The following is an 18,939-nucleotide window of genomic DNA, read 5'->3' on the forward strand; positions in this document are numbered from 1 at the left end:
GGGATCACCGGTCGGCACCACCGTTTCAGGGCGTAGCACGCTGTTTTGGTCTGGCTTCACAGCCAAGTTGTAAGCATTATGGAACGTTCTCGCTGTCTCGGACAGCTTGTATTTTCGCCGTACATGTTCGAACCGACAGCCGATACGGAAAACGAAGTTGAGTGTGCCAACAGCGAGAGCGATGTGTGCACCCTCTCGCGCGTTAGAAATCTTAACTGGTACGTATGTTTCTTTTTTTCATGTAGCTGCATGTTCCAATGACGGGAGAAAAAATGCGCTATAGTGTCACTGGGAACTTGCTGCTGGAAGAATTCCGAAGCACTAACTTCTCATGCGATTGTAAACACGGGTGCAATTCCGCGATGTCAAGCACCTTGCCGCTGCTTGTCTAAAGTCCCGTGTTTTTTTTTTTTGCGTGTTGATACACGATCGCGAACATAAGTGCTGCGTTTCAAACCACGCAGAATGAGCGCTGCGAGGTACAGTCATGGAAGTTGCTTATCCAGTGTTCATGCTGGTGTATATGACAAAAATTCAAGGGTTTTCAAGGACTTTCAAGGCCCTGTGTGTGGATTTTCAAGGTCCACATTCCCTGTTAGAAATCCATATAAGACTGATGTTCAGGGGTAGACAGAGGCTTGAAAAGATGAGAATTCACTGAAAAGGGGGATTGTCGCTGGAGCCAACGCTTTAACAAGGAAACTTGTCTTCAGACAAAACGATGGCTCCAGCGATATTTCCTTTTTCGACCACTTCTCATCATTGTTTGTTAGAGTTACACGGATGACCACTTTCAGTTGTGTTAGAAGATGCAAACATTTACTCGCTGAATATCAACCAAGCAAACAGTCACTCAGCCCTTAGGTGGCCTCATTTTGCTTCTCCTGAATTTTTTCGTCAATGTCCAAGATACCCTGCTGCTTGCTCTTGGCAGTCTTCCTTAGGCTGTTTGACTTCATGATGCAAGTCAGGTCACTGGTTGCCTCTGCTTTTTCTGCATATGGGTCTGCTGAAGCTGTCAATTCTGCAACAACGGCTTCTAGTTTCGTTTTCTTCCTTCTGAGAGTTTCAATCTCTTCATCAATGCAGCGTTTCTTCCTCTGTTTCGCATCTTCACGCTCCTGCTTTTTCCGTTTCCAAAAAGGCACGGTATTGGTTCCTCATAGAAGCCACAGATGCTCTCAATTCCTCTGTGATGGGCACATTGAAAATGCCACCTGCTACATTTAGAGTATCACAGATAATGTGCTGTGAAATGTGAGACACTTCTTTCGTGTTCTCTACTGAAACCTGGCGATTCACGGTGAATCCTCTCTCTACACTTGCTTGGCCATGACAAAGTGCAAGCAGCCGTTTTACAACCCTCCAAAGCTCAGCATATGCTGAGTCAACCTTTAAAAGTTCACAGAAAAACTTGTCAAGTGTATGCGAGCTCCTTTCAAATAGCTGCAACTCATGTTTGCACTCCTGTAGCAGCTCAATTAACTGTGCAAGCACAGTATTCCTTGAATGCTCATGGATTCTCACTGCTGAAATGAGTGCATCCAGAACTTTCTTTAAGCCTTCCAGACACTCATCCGGCTTCGATGACATCTGCCTGGGGTCTTGTGAAGAGAGGCCTCTCACAATGGGATATCGCAGGGGGCTCTTCTCCAGGATCTTTTTTGTGACACTTAGAAGAAACTGCTTGCACTGCATGCGAAATGCAAATGCAGCTTTCACACTTACTTTGTCGCTTTTAAGAAGCTGCTCCGCTGTGTGACCACCATCTACTCGTGTGGCACATGGTTGTTTAAATCCTCCAAATCAATCTTCAGGAGGCCAGTGAATGCCAGTGATGAACAGAGAACAGAAGACTTGAGAAACTTTGTTAGCAATTTTCTGACATTATTCTCAAGGTGCTTTGCCAAAAAGAACATAGCTGGCTTATCTGTCTGAAAGTGTGCCAAAAATGGCTCGAGGGTCATCGCAATAGCAAGTGCAAACTTCAGCTTTGCTACCACTAGTGGGTCACAGCAAAAGTCACAAACATTCTGAAAAGAAGCACACTTGGGAAGGTTCACTTCCTTGCTTCTTGCCATTTCCACATACTCTTTGATGTCACGCCAGAGAAGCAGAACCCGCTCTATCACCAGGACGTTCTCAATCCACCGATGTGCACAAAACTTGAGAGGAAACAGAGTTTGTCCGGTGACAGCTACAAAGTCTTCTTTTCGGGCAGGTGCATCAAGAAACAACCTATTCATACTTGAGAGCAAAATGTCCAAGCTCCATTTGCTTGCTGTAAGACCTGCCTTGTAGGCATTACGCATACTGTGCAAGCAACAGCTGTCCAAGTCTAAGCACCTCATCCGATAGTTTTTCTGTAGGTGCTCCTGCAGGCCTTTGAATGCCTTGAAATTCACATTGGGTCTGTCCATTGATAGTTGCACTATTTTATGTAACGGAAGTGGTTCTAAGGCATCAAGTAGTTTTCTTGCAGGTGTTCAGCCCTGGCATGGCCCATAAACACAGATGTGAAGTAGCGTATAATGTCCGACTGTGATGCACCTCAGTACCTTAAATGAGCGTACATTTGCTTTTGCTGGCAATTCTCATTCAGAGACTCGTCGAACAAGACAACGTAGTAGTCGCTGTTCTCTATCTGCCGCCGTGGAGAGGAAAGAAAATGGCCTCAAACCATGGCACGCGATATACGAGCACTTCTGCTCTCCGCGTGTGGAAGATTGTGCCACCTCACCGTCTGGAAACATCCTCTTAAACAATTCAATCACCTGTGATGACGAATGATATGAATAGTGCGATGTTATAACCTTCAATGTCCACACAATTTCTGCGTCCATCACAAGTTCATGCTTCTTGAACGCATCCATCAAGTTTGACGACTGCGATGGCGCTGGCTGTGGTTCATTCGCTTGACATTCAGATTAGAGCCGTGCACGGGCCGCAATTCTGAGCCCGCGCCCGGCCCGGGCCCTACACTACCACAGGCGGCTCGGTCCGGCCTGACGCTAAAGAAGCCTGAGTTCGCCCGGCCCGGCCTTAGGCCGAGTTAAGGCCCGGCCCGGGCCCGGCACGACCTGCAATAAGGCGACGCCGACACAAAAAGAAACAATATCAGGAAAATCAGTTTATTTAAATGGCCTTATAATGCTGAACTCGCTTTCAACTATGATGTTGAATTCCATATGACAAAATCGTGAATATATACAGATGCAGCGCGCGCACAGAATTGTTATTCTAAGCTATTGTGCAAAAACAACAAGTTGTCCATTGATGAAGGGTTAAGGCAAGTGAGGCGCTCCTGCATTATGAATCCGGCAGCGCTGAAGTTTCGTTCACTGCTTGAACTGGTGGCCGGAATGGCTAATAGCCTCTTAGCAAGAAGAGCAAGTTTCGGGTACGTGGCTTCCTTGGCCCGGGCCCGGCCCAAGCCCGAGTAAGAGAATCTCCAAATGGCCCGAGCCCGTGCACAGCTCTAATTCAGATATCGTCAGGAAGCTCCTTATCATGCAGCTACTTCCGGCGGCTTGCATGTGCTCTCTATGTTTTGCACTTTTTAGGTGGCTTTTTAGTGCTGACTCCCCCATGGCAGTGATGTCGAAACACTTACAGCAAACTTTGCATTTTACCTTGTGCAGATTTGACATGTCCGGCGCAAGCCACACTCGGTAGTTGTCGTTGTTCAGCCACGACCGCTGAAATTTGCATTTTCCAGGCATTTTTGGCACGCACGTTTACTGGCACGCACTACGCTGCAGATGCACAAAATGTTATAACACTGCCGTACACGCACACCCAAGCACTACACGCGCACTAAATCTCGCGATAGAACCGCACATATACATATGAGCGCTACGAGGGCACAAAATGTCAGGATGGAACCACACACACATGCATAAGCGTTACATGTGCACAAAACGTGACGATACAACCGCACACGCAACCGCTAAACATGCACAAAATGTCACGATTCGACCGCGCAACCGCACACACAGTGGCGGCCATTTCTATACTCAACTTGTCTGGATATCATGTACAATTGCCGGTAAAAAGACATGCCCAGGAGTATTTTATTTAGGGACAGGGGACAAATGCAGGCAAGAGAACAAGGATCTAGTGAAGTGTCTCGATGACGATATAAAACAGTTTGGAGAAGGTGCCGATATTGGTCTGCTGGGTGACATGAATGGCCCCATCGAGGATCTGGATGGATACACAGATTGTAATGGGAAGTCGATGCTAGACTTCTGTGAACGACATAACCTAGTTATAATAAATAGAGAAAATAAGTGTGAGGGACAAATCATGTGGGAGTCCCGTAACAGACAAACGACCATTGACTACTGCTTAATGTCGCAGAGGTTGTATAGCAAGTTCGCAATAATGGAAATAGACGAAGAGGGGAAGCACAGCCTCGGAAGTGATCATAAGCGTATTAGTCTACAGTTGGGAGCCCTGATCAAAAGAGAAATGCAGGGAAGTCAAAAAGAGTACGCAAAATTAAATGACGAACAAATAGCGCAAATATAGCGGCCGGCATAGAGGCAGCAATAGAGAAAGATCCCATGGAAAGGTGGGATTATAATCAGTTAGAACTACTCATTAGTACAAAAATAAAAGAAGTAAAAGGAGTAAACCACTGGAGAGGAAAGAGGAAGCCACGAAGTTGGTGGAATAAGGAAATTAGAGAGGCCATCGAACAACGACGGTTGGCATCACGGGAACACAGAGAAGAAAAGAGGGCGCAGTTATCTGAAGAGGAAATAGGCCAAAAATGGGAATCTTATCGACAAAAGAAACAAGTGCAGGTCCTCATCCAGGCTAAAATAAAGCAGTCCTCTGATCGCTGGCTGGCTGAAGTTCACAATGCAACTAAATGGGGGCCAAGAAAATTCTGGAACCATATAAGCTAGCTGGGTAAAGCGAATCACAGAAAGCAGGAACAGATTCACGATGCCGAAGGAAATTGTTTGGAGGGAGATGACGCTGTGAACTACATTGGTTCAGTTATAGCAGAGTCATTTAGCAAAGACGATAGGGTAATCGCCCCAAATGAGGGAGCAACACAGGATAGCATAATAGAAAACAGCTTAGAACTGACCATTCTTAACTGGAAAAAGGCGGAAGCAAATGTTCCAAAATGCACGTCCGCGGGGATAGACGAAATTCCAATCAAGTTAATTAATGAACTTGGCCCAAGAAGCAAGGAAACGCTGATAAAAGCATTGGAGGCAGTCATAACAAATAAGTAAATTCCGCACATCTGGAAACAGAGTATAATGAATTTGATTTATAAAGGGAACGGTGATAAGAACATAAAATCCTTCCGACCAATTATGATAACATCAGTTATATATATAGGTTGGCGATGCAGGCGGTGAAATTAAAGATGCAGTCATGGGTTGAAAGTAATAGAATACTCGGAGAACTTCAGAACGGGTTCAGAAGTGGTAGGCGTAGATGATAGCCTGTTCGTGCTTACCCAGTGCATAGAAATAGCTAAGGCGGAAAATAGACCTCTGTATTTAGCCTTTCTTGACATAAGCGGTGCATACGACAACGTGAACAGAGAACTCCTGGGGAACATATTAAATATTAAAAGATGAAGGTATCGGTCATGAGGTAATTGATTTTCTACAGGAAATATATCGAGAAAATAATGTTGAAATAACATGGGAAGGAATTAAAGAGTACGACAACTGCCGAGGTACACAAAGGATTAAGGGTGCTCTTTGGCCATACCTGGCCCTTGTGCCAATAAAAACCACACATTCATTCAAAGGATTAAGGCAAGGTTGTCCTCTATCACCACTGCTGTTCATGCTTTATATAATAATAATAATAATAATAATAATAATAATAATAATAATAATAATAATAATAATAATAATAATAATAATAATAATAATAATAATAATAATACCGTTATTGCCAATAATCAAATCAGTACATTCATACAGGCCTGCCAAAGCTTTTGAAGGCTTGAGCGGCAGCGCCTGGCAGGCAGCAAAACCATACACGGTACATTGATAGACCAGTTATAAGCAGCGAACTCAAGTATAGAACACCAAAAAAGGTTATTAGAATTTATACAATGTCTATGAAAAGAAAGTTCATTGAGCATAATGAAACACAGAAGTACAGCAATCCGTGTGAACAAAAATTACCATGAGATAATGCATAACCATATACCAGACTGACCGTCATGGTGCAAAGGAATATTGGCACAATCACATGCACGAACACAAGCAATAACGGTAAATAAACGGAACAAGTACGCCTTTACGAACAGATACGCCTTAGCAGTCTCTTTAACTTATATTTCGTTTTTGCACAGAATGTGCTGTGCGGTAATTTATTGAAGTAGGTTGGAACATAATGGGCCCGAGCTCTAGTGCCGTACCTTGTGGAACAACGTGGCCTCCAAAAGGGATCCCTCGGCCTTAATCATCGGGAAGCTGTGTACGGAACTAGGAATTGACTGGACCAGAAGTGTTTTAAAACAACCGTTTGCATTAAAAGATGCAAACGGTTGCACGGAAAGAAGGTTACAACGAAGCAATCTAGTGTATAATCTGTCGTAAAGATTAGGCGGAAAGGTTGTTGAGCGACGACTACCGGGTTTAATGTATGCGGACGATATTGTACTGTTAGCAGATAGCCAGGAAGATTTGCAAACTCTGGTTAATTACTGTGGAGACGAAGGAGACAGTTTAGGTTTCAGTTTTAGTGCAGCTAAGTCCGGTGGGATGTTTTTCAACGATAAAACTGATCAGGAGCTTACAATACAAGGCCATGAAATACCCCGAGTGGCCGAATACAAATATCTCGGGGTATGGATAAACAAAGGGCAGATGTACAAGGAAAAGCACGAACAGTCTCTCATAGCAAAAGGGCGAAGAGATGCCGGGATAATGAAGCGTAAGGCATTGTGGGGGTACAACAGGTATGAGGTACTGAGAGGTATTTGGAAGGGAGTAATGGTGCCGGGGCTTGCTTTCGGGAATGCGGTCCTGTGTTTAAGGGCAGAGGTTCAGTCGAGACTAGAAGTAAATCAGAGAGCTGTGGGAAGACTAGCACTAGGTGCCCATTGGAAAACCACAAACGAAGCAGTACAGGGAGATATGGGCTGGGCATCGTTCTAAGCACGGGAAGCTCAGAGTAAAATCCTATACGAAAAACGTGTGAGGAAATTGGAGGATAACAGGCGGGCAGTTAAGGTATTTAAATACCTATACAGAAAGAGCGTTGACTCGCAATGGCGGAAAAGAACTAGGAAGCTAACCAGTAAGTTTGCCAGACACGAGGACGAAGAAAGACAGAGCGTTAAACGACAGGTTAAAAATGCGGAAGGTAAAAACTGGACAAATTCAATGGAAAAGAAGCATAGCGTGAAACTATATCGATACTGGAAACAGCAGATTAGGAAGGAAGCGTTTTATGATAACTCAAGAGGCAGTGCCCTACTCTTTGAAGCTAGGTCAGGATGTCTTAGAACGCGGAGCTATAAGAAGAAATTTAACGAAGAAGACACATGTACTGTGTGTGGTAAATCTGCAGAAACAATGGGACACCTCATACTAAGATGTGATGGTATCCATCCTGATGTCGATGCGGCCACAGTCACGCTTCCTGAGGCCCTGGGGTTCAGAGATAACAATAGTCATGTAAATAAATATGCCGTGGAAATTAGCAAAAGGCGATTGGAGGATTGGTGGCTCAAAAGCAGAGAGGTGTCATAAGGTTAAAAGGGTAGGAAGACGTATTCAAAGAAAATCGCGAATTTTAATAATACACAACACAGGTAAACAAAAATAAAAGGCAAAATAGAAAGCTGAGCATGGTGGCAACTGCCATCACCCCGTTTCAAAGGGGACGTTCCTACCTTCCATCCATCCATCCAACTGGAAAGTAACACAGGGGCGCTATTCTCGACACGCATGGCGGCTGCACGGCCGCCATTAACCGCCATGTTGACTCACTGATTGGCTGTGGAGAGCTCACGTGCCTTGAAATTTGTGCCGGGAAACGGAAGTTTTGCGAAATGCAATTTTGCGTTTTCATCAAAAATGACGAAACGTGACGTGGCGCTGCAAATTTTACCGACTAATGTATTTTTTGGTCCTTGGCAGCTGTATTGCGACGTTAGCGCTTCAAAAAGAAAGTGAGCGGTACACTCTAAGAACAGTTTGCACCCTTCGGAGTGCAGCATGATAGCATTTCCTCTCGGCAATGTTATCATGCTGATAACGCGCGTGCCGTTCGTTACTGGAAAGTACCGGGCTCGCAGCGTTAAAGAAAGGAAACGCATCAAGGCAGATGACGATTCTCGTTGTGTGGCAGAAGGGGCACGCTAAAGGGTGTAAACTGTTCTTAGAGTGTAGCGTACAGAAGCCAGTGCAATGCATCTACAATTTCGCGAATATGTTGCGGCGATCCAAGATAGCCGCCATGCCAGCTTGCTGATTGGCTGAAGGAATCTCCCGTGAAGCGCGTCACAGGAAGGGCTGTTTCGTAAACGTCATTTTGACGATGCGTGACGTTGCGCTGGGCCGCCATTGCTGAAATTTTCCGTCATAATTTTTGCTGCAACGAGCCGCGCGAATTATGCTAATGAGCAGCCGAGAGGAATGCGTATCGCCACATTTTCCCCGTCGTTTGGCGCCACGAAAATCTTTTGTTCATAACGCGTGCTCATAGTATTTGCATCGCTCTCGGGTGGTGTTGGCATTTGTGTTTGGGGCCATCATTCTTTAAAAGAACGCGTTTATACGAAATAATATTGGTTGAACATAGCAAACTTTCGGCAATGTTGTCCACTTTTCACTGCTGCATTTGTATTGCAATCAAGATTAATGCCTTTTCGCACAATCAAAAGTTATGACAACGGCCTCTTCGTAATTTATAAAAAGAAATGTACGCAAGGCGGCACCTTGAAGTTTCCTCCCGCGGTGCGAGTAACCAGCGAAATGAACAAGAGGAGGCAGCGCCGGCGCTTGCGTCGCGCTAGTGGATATCTCTGGCGCGCGCAACGCTATCGGTGATATTCGGCCGTTTCTCAGCCAGACGAGTCGGGCTGAGTCACTTGCGTTTCACGAGATAACGATAACGTGGCCTAGAACGTGCGCGCATCACCACTGGTAGGTCGCGTATGTTGTCTCAAGCAAGAAAGCAAGCGCGTCGGCGCCAACATGCGATGACTCATTCCATTTTCCGGGGACACGCATCCTAGCTATTGAAGCAGACGACGGCTTGTACGCAGCAGACGACGGAAGCGGGAAGCGTTTTCGATGGAATAATCATACGCTTTGAGATAGCTGCTTTATTTTTACTGCGGAGGAAAACTGTTTTGCTTTACCGATAACGCTACATTCAGTGCCTTCAGTTTCTTAGGCGAAACGTCAAGTTAGCGTCACGTTACGTAAGCAAAACGGGGCCACCAGCGCCATTTTCGTCGCACCTACGTCACGCAACGAAGAAAATGGCGGAATGAATAGCGCCCCAGGAAATGGGTGAGAGGAAACGGGGGACAAGCCAGCGTCATTGTGGCCAGACGTTCACGAGCGCCTGCTAGCCATGTACTTATTTGAGTTTGTACGAAACTTGCACCCTATATTTAACAAAATTGCAGCGGGAACTCAGGTGGGTTGCAATTTTATCAAATACAATCACTGGAAGTTTATTAAAAATAAAAAATTGAGGAAATTCAAGGTTTTTCAAGGATCTGCGAAAATACCAGAATTCTCAAGGCCTTGAAAACAATCTTCTCAAATTCAAGGGTTTCAAGGACCCGCATGAACCCTGTTATCATACACATCCAGAGATGGCCAGGGGGATTATATGTGCAATATTCATACTATGGTTCGACGACATTGCGATTGTGGCTCGATCAAGAATCGGTATGCGTGCTGCATGCTAGTGTTGACATAAAGATATTAGGCAGTTTTAGCACCGCCGTGTGGTAAACACGGTCACTTTACGGTAACTGCAACCGTACATCGAATGTCGCTCGGCAAGCCTATACTCCATTTCATATCTCAGGTGCAACGCTGTGGAAGCTATATAATGCAAGTCCGGTCACCAAAATTTATTACTCCGCGCGTTTCCGTCTATGCTTCATGTGCCAGCGGCGTTTGCTCACGCGAGCATGCACGTGAAGCTGCCGCGACGGGCTGCAGTTAAAGAATACCGAAAAGCAAATTGATTTAAAACAACGTGTTAGCAGCTGTATAAGTACATGGATTGTTTCTATGGGTAAATTCTTTTTTTTTATTCAGAACTGAGCTTATACAACGAAAATTTTCACAAAATTCGGATCAAGAAACACCGAACTCTTTCTAAGTGCGAACGCAGCCACTGCAAGAAGTATCTCTAGCCTCCACAGCGTTGCACCTGATGTATGAAACCGAGTATAGCAACGCTAGCAACAACGCGTTTCAGCATTTGTCGTAAGGCTATCCGGCTACGCTAAAGCTGCGTTACCAGACGCTCATGGCTGCAAATGTTCGCATTTCTCGAGTGCATCAATGTGGGCCTAGTCAGGCTTTCATTAAACTAGGTGCACCTGCATGTGCTGCGTATTGGTGGAAGATGAAGAGAACTGCTTGTGCTGCCAGGAGGTGCAAGAGATTAGGAATAAACAGGAGCGCACGCAGTGCGTAGCAAGTTCAAGACTATTCAGGACTGTGTGCCTCAGCAGGGCAGTACTGGAAGTGGCACTTGGTCAGAAAGGAGTCGAACCGGCTGGACAAGGCAAGAAGTTTACAAACAGGTGTGAAAATGACATAACCAATGGAAAAAGAGTGAAGCAAAAGCAATTTTTTACAGGCAGTGGAGGTATGCAGCATACCGCCAGTTTGTCTGGCTAGTATGTAAAACGTTAGGAAAGAACAACCGTCGAATTCTGCCAAGCTGTGTGCTTGAAGTTGTTCGGAAGAAATACCCCTCCAGAACTGGCTCATATACAGGCTTCAAACATTTCTGGGATTCCATTTAGGTAAGTGCGCATAGATGTGCTGATGTACTAATGAAATGCTCTACAAAATGCAGCAAGTTAGTTTTTCTCTATTTGAATTGTTCTGCGTGTTTCCAAAGAGCATTTCATGAAATTTTTTCCATTGCCATTATGTATTCATCAGAGTACAACTCTCTTTTTCACTGTACTTAAATCCCCCAGATATGAAATCATTTCTTGAAGCTTAAAATTATTCAGTGCTTTGTAGGAGTATGTGTAATAACAGCAGCTGAAAGGTTTCTCCCTTCAACACCCACAGTGTGACTGCCATGTAAAAAAGATCAACTTTGCTTGCACTAACGCACCATGTAGTTATGCTTTTTTTAAATACAAGCGAGGAATAACATTGTTACTATGCAAACATCAATACGGAGCATTTGCTAAACTCAGTGTAAATTGTCAAGTAAAATTGCAGCTTGAAACATTATACCAGTAAGCATCATTCAGCTTTGGTAGGTGCCCACAAAGCTACGAATGTTGCTTGATATTTCGTCTTTACTGTCTTATTACAGACAGCGCCTGGAAGAGATGTCTCAAATTAGAGGAATTTTGCAGAGGTAAATAAATGAGGACTGTCAGGATTGTCAGGACTGTAATCATCGTCGAAATCAGAAGCAGGTTCACTGTCACTTAGGCTGTCACTCTCATAACACGGCTCTGCCACATTCATCACCTGAGTAGCAACATCTACCATGAAGTTGCCAACCTGGGCACCTGAAAAGAAAAAAAGAACAATTCTTGAAACGTTCATGCAATTATTTCATAGCCCAGTATTATCCCACCATCATTGTCATAAGGTGTAAAGAATGTCCAGGAACCCATTCATTTCAAATTAATTTACAACTCAGGCTATTACTGAAAAAACTATGCTGCACATTCTTATTCATAAAATTATCTTCATTAAAACATGAATTGCTTCAATGTGCACAAAGAATCAGACTAATGTCAGGTGATCTTACCGACTTAAACACCCCGAAGCTTTGTCTGCGTCCCACGTGAAATGAACCTGCACTTTTTTATGTCTGCTTGTGACGCCCTGAAAGATTTTACTGGTTGTAACAGAACTTGAACGCTCTTGTGTGCAGTTTCGGGGCGATTCCGCTGAACACCAGCTGCCCGTGTCACACTGGCTGCTTCAATATCTTCGATTGATGATGGTAGTGGAACAGGTTCATCAGGGGCTCGACTCTCAAGGAGCTCTGCTAGTATCTGAAAGAGTGCAAGGCATGGATGTCATGAATTTCAGCATATCAGCATATACATGACAGCAGTTGGATTACTTACAATAACTGAAATACTTTTTCAGTAATTTATGTGTTGGACTAGTTGTCTAGTGATTCAGTAATGCGAATTATTTCGTCTGTAATTTCATGGCTAAAGTAATTAATTAAATGCGTTAAATATGCACCAGTAAGCTGTGTACGACGCCAGAACGTTGGTAGTGTGGTGACATGGGGGGAGGGCATGAAATGTCGGCATGTGTACGTTACCTTGAAGAAAGGTTGGCGTCCCTTTATACTTTGCTTTTTGCTTCTTGTATACATGAAAACTTTTTGTAAGCAATCGTAAAGTAATACCATTACTTTCTTAAAGCGGTAATTGGTAATGTAATTCAAATCAATGAGCGTAATAAGACAGTAATGAGTAATGTAATATAGTCACTTTCAAATAATAACTTTGCCATTTGCCAGCTAGTTCTCTAGGTACAAGGGCAAGAAAACATTTTTTGTCCAGCAGCGATGCCAGTATTGGGCTAGACCACGTCGAACGTTGACCAGTTCAGTACCTCACAACGTTACTTCATTATTTGGCCCCGTTCGCCTTGCCACGGGCGCGGATGTGCCGACGCTCGTTCTTGCGGCATTTCGCTGCTGGTAGCAAGCTGTGAGTGCGAAGGCTACGGAACGAAGTTTTTACACGCTGAGTTCAACTATTCTAAAGCGAGCATGAAAATATTACCGTAACACCTCATGTGCGATTTTGAACACGAGTGCTGAACAGCTAAACCTGCGGGCACCGCGTGGTAGGCGAATACCAAATATCACTGAATGCGCAAGCGTACCCCCGGCCAGTTATTTCACCGTATCAAAACAGCGCCGAACAAACAGCTGTAGTACAATGTTCCGTGACAAAGCGGAGTGGCAAAACAGAATGAAACTGGCAAGCACTTCGCACGCATGTGCACATTCCCGGCAGTGCCTCAGTTCGCTCAGTTCTGACTGGTGTGGTTGAAGTTTGTTGCCAGCTTTGCGGGTCAATGTTGCCAGACGGCCTGCCAAATTTGACGGGGAAAGACACCGTCAAATGTAGCGAATGCGACGATGCCGTTCCCGAAGCGCACGGAGTTACCAGATCACACGCGCGCAGGCTCCCAGCTCCCGACAGTACCGGAAAGTTGCTGCATAACCCGCGCGCTTTCGAACCGCTTGCTTGTTGTGGGCCCTGTTCTCCGACGGTACGAAGCGCTTTCTTTCGCTGCACACGCTGTGGGTGGTCCGCGCGGGGCGAGGCTTTCCCTGGATCTGAAACTGAGACGCGTCGCATAACACTCAGGGCGCGATATATCGCTGCGCACTCTCGCTGCAGCGGTAGAAAAGGGTTGCATAGCCTTGATTTGCACAGGCAGTCTCCTGGGGCTTACGTCGGTCGCAACAAAGACTTTTCTGAAACTGAGACGCGTTGCATAACACTGCAACCTATTATGCGACGCGTCTCAGTCTCACATCCAGGGAAAGCCTCGTCCCGCGCCGACCAGCCACAGCGTGTGCAGCGAAAGAAAGCGCTTCGTACCGTCGGAGAACAGGGCCCACAACAAGCAAGCGGTTCGAAAGCGCGCGGATTATGCATGGTTATGCAGCAACTTTCCGGTGGGAGCTGGGAGCCCGCGCGCATGTGATCTAGTAACTCTGTGCGCTTCGGAAACGGCGTCGTTGCATTCGCTACATTTGACGGTGTTTTTCCCCGTCAAATTTGGCAGGCAGTCTGGCAACATTGACCCGCAAAGCTGCAGGATCGCTAGCAAGACGGAGCCGAGACGGACGGATGCCGACAGCTAAGTTCTATTTCTATTTTTATTTCAAATTGCAGCGGCGGGAAATCTGAATGAAGATAGGGCCAGCATAGAAACGTAGGTTGCAGAGAATTGGAGCACTGCGAAGCCAGGCGAACACTTAGCCAAAGTAGGGCGATAAAGTAGGTCGTGGCCAACACATAACAGTTAGGACTAAAAGTTTAATAGTTAGGGCTAAAAGTGTGTTTTCTTTATCTTTGTCCTTTTCTCTCTTTTTCTTTTTTCCCCTGGTTATTGGTTTGGTTATTTTACTAGCTCTCTTTATTCTTCTAGAGATTCCCAGTGGTCTTTATTATAGTTAATTTTTTTCCTCGCTTTTACACCGTTAAATAACAGTAGGACAAGAGAATTCATGGGACGACCGGCTAGGAAAGCCAAGGAGGAAGGTGGGGACCTCGTCCAGTGTGAGAGGCGTGAACGATGGTGTTATTTGGATGAAACGACATTCAAAACCGTGGCGGAGGCGAAGGGAACGGCTTCGTGTGCAGGCTGTGTAAGGTGATTGAGAATTTGGAGAAGCAGCTAAAGAGTGAAATGGCGAGGACAAAGGAGGAACTCGAGAAAGAAAAAACGAAGCGCGCAGAGTTTGAGGAAAGGGTCGAGAGGGAGTGGGCCTCAAGAATGGAGGCTGTAGAACGGAAATGGAGTGAGGAGCGAGAGAAAGGGCAGCAATTGGAATAACAATTGAAAGAGATGAGAGAGAGAGAAGCTGAGAGGGAGGCACAGCAGGAATTGAAGGAAAAGGAAGCGGGAGGATCACCCAGTGGAGCAGAATGGGGGGGGGGGGCGGACACGTTAACGTGGGGACCGCGGGAGACACAGGTACAGAGGGATGAGACGACAAGAGGCAGAGAAGGCGAGGAGGCAGGGAAGACCCAGCCGACAGAGACAGGAGGGAGGCAAGATTTGATTGAAGACAGAAAGGTCTGGGTCGTTGGAAGCTCCAACGTATCGCGAATGCAAACAGCACTCCTCAGAACAGTGCAGTATGACAGACGGGTGAAGGTCGAATGCATGCCGGGGGCTCGATTCGAAGCTGTGGCGGAGAGAGCCAAAAACAAACTGAATGAAAACAGAGAGGGAAGAAACCTGGTAATTTTGCACGCTGGGGTGAATGACGTCCTGCAGAATAGGGGGCGAATGCTGGGCAGACAGATTCAGGAGGGAGTGGCGAAATTAAGGGCGACCTCTGAGGCGGTGCACATTGCCCTGTGTATACTGTCCCAGAGGTCAGGGGACAGGGCCCTTTCATTGAAGAACAGGTAGTGGCGGCAAATGTAATGATTAGGGAGTTGGGGCGAGCCCTCAGGTGTGATGGGTTGGAGGTGAACAGAATGATCGGGGGGAAAAACTTCCCCCCTTTCGGCCCGGATGGCATTCCCTACACTACACCAGCGGGATGGCAGGTAGGAACGAGGGTGGGTTGTAGGGCGCAGGCTTTTTTGCAGGCACGCAGGGCGACCCTGCATGCCAAAGCATAAAAGATAAAGGACAGGGGAGGGGGGGCAGGACAGGAGCACGGAGGAGGAAGAGGAAGAAGAAGGCAGTAAATGTGGGGTTCATCAACATATGCAGGGGGGAAGAAATCGCATTAAGTGGGACGAAATAGAAGAACAAACGGAAAATTTTCAGGTATATGGAGTTGCTGAAACCCATTTAAGAGATGAGGAAGAGCCACCATTCATTGCGGGATACACCTGGGTTGGGTGCAACAGAAAAAGGAAAGAACGCAGAGGAGGAGGCCTTGGGGCGCTAGTGAAGGGACAGGACTGGGAAAGGGTAAAGGAGAGCTGCACTGAGCACATGTGGCTCAAGGGCACCGTAGGGAATGTTGAGACAATCCTGGGAGTTGTGTATCTGAAAACGGGGAATGAGTCGAAAGAGGAGAATGCAAAAGATTTCAAATGTATGGCCAAGGACATCAGAGAGTTAGCTATGAAACGGGAGATAATCATCATAGGGGACATGAATGCACATTTGGAATACTTTGACGGGGCGACAGATGCTACAGGGCAGATGTTAGTAGATTTTTGTAAGGCTCATGATTTCGTGATAGTTAATACTGAAATTAAATGCGACGGGAAAATAACATGGGAAAGAAATAACTCCCACTCGACAATCGACAACTGCCTAATGTCCCACAATCTGTATGAACGGTTGGGAGGTATGGAAATTGATGAGGAAGGTACAAAAAGCCTGGGGAGTGATCACAAACGCATCAAAATCAGTTTTGGAAAGACAGTACCACTGATAGAAACTAAAGAAAGGAAAGATATGAGCAAACTGTATGACAGGCAGCTACAAGAAGTGGGGAAAAACATTGAAAACATAGTATCCAAGCAACTGCAAAGGGCATGGACATACGACGAGTTAATAGGTATTTTTAAACGAGAGCTAGAGAAGGGACATATTAGTAAACTAGGAAGTAAGCAGGGAAAACATAAACCGAAAAGCTGGTGGGACCGAGAAGTTAAGGAGGCCATAGAGCAACGCAAAGATGCGTGCAGAAAACACAGAGCAGCAAAGAAAAGGGGAGCCCCACCAGAAGAAGTGGAGACAAAATGGGAGAATTACCTTGAAATGAAAAGAGAAGCACCGGCATTAATTCAAGCCAAGATAGCAAAAGTTGGGGTACAGTGGTTGTTAGAGATACGAAAGAAAGACAGAAATGCCTCTAAGAAGTTTTGGGAACATATAAGGCAACAGAGTAAGAAGACAGAGGTGGTTCAGCACTCACTGAACACACCAGAAGGAACAAAGGGAGAGGGAGAGGAAGCTCAGGAATATATTAGGTTAACAATAGAGGCAGCATTTGCAGAGCCAGAGGGTAGCGAAATGGAGAACAATGACAACAGCAGGACAGAATTAGAGGAGGAGAACAGAATGATGACAAGTAAGGAATGGGACAGAATTGAACACAAGGTCCCCGGGGGAACAGCGACAGGACTTGATGGCATACCTATGAAATTGATAAGCATATTAGGCCAGAAAAGTAAATTAATATTACGACAACTTATTGAACAAATAGTTGTAGGGGGAGATGTTCCACAGGACTGTAAATCAAGCAGAATGATATTAGTTTACAAAGGTAAGGGAAGCAAGGACAACATTAAATCCTACAGGCCAATAACTGTCACATCAGTCATATACAGAGTAGCAATACAGATGGTGAAAAAGACAATGGAGGAATGGGCAGAACGTGAAGAGATCTTGGGAGAACTGCAGAATGGATTTAGAAGGAACAGAAGGCTAGATGATAATTTATTTGTTATAACACAGTGCATAGAGATAGCGACAGCCAGGCAGAAACCACTATGGATAGCTTTTTTTAGACATTAGAGGAGCCTATGATAATGTAAACCGAGAAAAGTTATGGAGCCAGTTGAGGGAATATGGTCTAGATAGAAAGATGATTGAGTTCCTACAACAAGTTTATACAGATAATGAGGTAGAGATAACATGGAAAGGGGAAACTACTAAGCCAGCTAAAATAAGAAGAGGTCTCAGGCAGGGCTGTCCATTGTCGCCTCTGCTTTTTATGATTTACATGAGCCAAATGGAAAAGAGACTAGAACAGAGCACAATAGGAACCGACATAAGCTATATGCTGGAAGGGCAAAAGGTGGCTCAAGTTATAGCCGGACTGATGTATGCAGATGATATTGTACTACTTGCTGACACCCGAGTAGGGCTACAGGGACTAATGAGCATATGTGGAGAGGAGGGAGAAAAATTGGGAATGCAATTCAGTAGAGAGAAGTCTGGGATAATAGTATACAATGAAGAAAGGGGGGAGCCATTGGAAATACAAAGCACTAAGATTGATCATGTTGAAAAATACAAGTATTTGGGCATATGGCTAAAAGTACTTGGAAGAACAGGAAAAAATTATGATTGAAAAAGTGAAAAGGAACTCAGCTGTAATGAAACACAAGGCACTATGGAACTATAATAGGTACGAGGTGGTTAGGGGCATATGGAAAGGGGTTATGGTACCTGGCCTCAGATTTGGAAATTCAGTACTGTGCATGAAATCGGAAGTTCAGGAACGCATGGAAAAGAGACAGAGAAGTGTAGGCTGTAGGCAGGTTGGCCTTAGGAGCACACGGGAACACCCCTAATGAGGGAGTGCAGGGGGACATGGGATGGACGTCATTGGAAGGTAGAGAGGCAATAAGTAAGCTAAAATATGAACAGAGACTCTCAGCACTGGAGGAAAAAGGGTGGGCAGGAAAAGTGTACAAATATCTATACATGACAAGTTTGAACACAAAGTGGACACTCAGAACGAGGAAGCTGAGGAATAGATACCTACAGCCGAGGGAGGGGGTCCAACGTGGTTCTAGTGTGGGAAAAGAGGTGAAGGAGACGGAAAGAAAAAATTACCGACGATTACGTTACTTCCTAATGCTAAATTTGAGCGCAGCAAATAAGCTGTTTCACCTTTTGGATAGATTGAGGCAAAGAAATCGAGCAACACATGTATGCGCTATCACATAATTTTTTTTTTATTTTTCACACGTATTCCTTTAACAAAGATTCCACTAACAGTTCTTGACAGTCATGAAGGAAGCTTTGTGGTCGGAGAAATAGACTGATATATGTTCGACTTGGTACACCAATGATTGATTCTCAAAGACGAGATCTATACAAGTGCCTCGCGAGGTTGTCACAGCCGTGGGGGAAGCAGAGGCTAAGCGCCGCCGCCGAGAAGACCCTGCCGTTCGCGCCGCCGAAGCGGAGGCTCATCGCCGCCGTCGAGAGCAACCAGCAGTAAGCGAGGCTGAAGCAGAAGCTCATCGCCGCCGCCGAGAAGACCCTGCAGTTCGCGCCGCCGAAGCGGAGGCTCATC

General features: G+C 45.5%; 1 long non-coding RNA gene and 1 pseudogene across 1 annotated transcript in view; both read right to left on the bottom strand.

The window, feature by feature from the left end:
- Positions 1-248: 248 nt before the first annotated feature.
- Positions 249-3,722, bottom strand: LOC142574837 (uncharacterized; annotated as a pseudogene).
- Positions 3,723-5,601: 1,879 nt separating this feature from the next.
- The window catches only part of LOC142576443 (uncharacterized), a 28,761-nt gene continuing 15,423 nt past the window's right edge, over positions 5,602-18,939 (bottom strand). Inside the window, exons 2-3 of the long non-coding RNA XR_012826847.1 lie at positions 11,977-12,226; positions 5,602-11,731 (exon numbers count right to left, since the gene is read on the bottom strand). This is a non-coding gene — a long non-coding RNA (uncharacterized LOC142576443). The remainder of the gene's footprint in view (positions 11,732-11,976; positions 12,227-18,939) is intronic.

This window comes from Dermacentor variabilis, chromosome 3, assembly GCF_050947875.1.
Source record: "Dermacentor variabilis isolate Ectoservices chromosome 3, ASM5094787v1, whole genome shotgun sequence".
NCBI classification, from domain to species: domain Eukaryota; kingdom Metazoa; phylum Arthropoda; class Arachnida; order Ixodida; family Ixodidae; genus Dermacentor; species Dermacentor variabilis.